Source organism: Solanum tuberosum, unplaced genomic scaffold (assembly GCF_000226075.1).
Source record: "Solanum tuberosum cultivar DM 1-3 516 R44 unplaced genomic scaffold, SolTub_3.0 scf00032, whole genome shotgun sequence".
In the NCBI taxonomy this organism is placed as follows: domain Eukaryota; kingdom Viridiplantae; phylum Streptophyta; class Magnoliopsida; order Solanales; family Solanaceae; genus Solanum; species Solanum tuberosum.
In genome coordinates, this window is record NW_006238958.1 from 2,241 (window position 1) to 4,271 (window position 2,031).

Genomic DNA, 2,031 nt, shown 5'->3' on the forward strand with positions numbered 1-2,031 from the left:
TGAGTAATTGATTAATAAAAATAGGAAAAATATAGAAAAAAATAAAATTAACGCCAAAACTTCACAGATAAATATTGTAACCTTAAATTCAACAATTTCAATAATTTTTTTAATTTTTTTGGCAAATCCCGAAAATGAGTAATTGATTAATAAAAAATATGAAAAAATATATAAAATTAACGCCAAAAAATTACAAATAAATATAGTAACCTTAAATTCAAAAAGGACAAATATACTCCTGAACTATCATAAATGATATGTTAATACCTTCCGTTATACTTTAAGATTGTATATACCCTTACTGTCAATATTTTGGATCGTTTATACCCTTAAGACTAACAGATTGACACATGACATCATCTAAATAATTTACCTGATTTTATTTATCCAAAAAATTGAAAACCCACCCATTTTTCATAATTTACCCACCCATGACCCAAATTAAAATACCATGACATTTAAAATTAAAAATAAAAAGCATAGTTGTTCATCTCCACTAAATATCAAATAAAAGGAAAATGTTCTTCAATTCATTTTCATTGGCACCAATCTCCAAATCTCACAAACAAAAACACAGAAGCATATTATTTCAATCAAAATCAAGAAATCATTTTTTTTGTTCAAATCAATTTATTATTGTTGAAAGGGGTTGGAAACAATATCACCATTGATGGACAAAGCTTCGAGCTTAAAAATGGGTCTACAATCAAATCGAAAATTTCGAACTCAAATTGATTTATTGTTATTAAAAGGGGTTGAGAAAATACTATCATCATTGATGGACAAAATTTCAGGCTTTAAAGTGGGTCTATAATCTAATCGAAATTTTCAAGCTCAAATCTATTTGTTTATTGTTGAAAGAAGTTGAGAAATACTACACCATTGATGGACAAAACTTCAAACTTTAAAGTGGGTCTACAATAAAATAAAAAATTTCAAGCTCAAATCGATTTGTTATTGTTGAAAGGGATTGAAAATATTCTTGAAATAGATAATTTACGAAACACCCAATAACTTAGATTCCTACTAAACTAAATGAAGATGAAATTTTATTTTTTTTGTAAGCAAGCATAAAGTCTACAGATTTAAAGTTTTCTTTTTATTTGTAAGCAAGCATAAAGTTTACAGATTTAAATAATTCGAAAGACACCAAGTTGACAGAATTTGATGGGAATGTTACATGTTGAAGCTGAATGGAATGGGGAAGATACCAAGTTTGAAGTGAAAGTGAAGAAGAGAGTAGTTTTAGTGAACAAGTCATCTTCTTTCTTCAAAGATGAGTTATTGATTCCATGGTCATGGTGGGTTGAGAAGAATAGAGCGATGGTTTTTAATGAAAATGACTAGTGGTTTTGGCACCACCCATTTTGGTTGTGGGTCGGGTGGATTTCTAATTTTTGGGTAATAAATAAATAAAATCGGGTAAATCATTTACTTCAAGAATGAAGGTAAGGGTATATACGACCTTAAAGTATAACGAAGTGTATTGACATATCATTTATGATAGTTCAAGGATATATTTGTCCATTTTCCATTTTTTAAATATATTTTCTTTTGCCATATATTTTAGGACTAAATTAATTATTGATTCTCCTAATACCTCTCGTCATATTTTCCTCTTACTATATATTTTAGGACTCCTTAATTTTAAACATTATAAAGATAATTAATTAATGGGAAAAGGGATAAATATACCCCAAACTATCGTAAACGGTATGTAGTAGGGGTGTTCACGGGTTAGTTTGGATCGGTTATTGGTCAAAATAAAAACCAAACCAACTTAATCGGTTTTAAAATTATCAAAACCAAACCAAACCAAATACAATATACATTTATCGGTTTGGTGATTATCGGTTTCGGTTTGGTTTGGTTCGATTATTCGGTTATTAACCATACACAAAAATAAAAGAAACAATTCATTTAAAATATGAAAAAAATGACAACAATCCATTCAAAACAAAAAATAGTTAGAATGACTTAAATTACTAAACTTTCAATCACTAAATTTACTATCAATAAAGCTTTAAAATT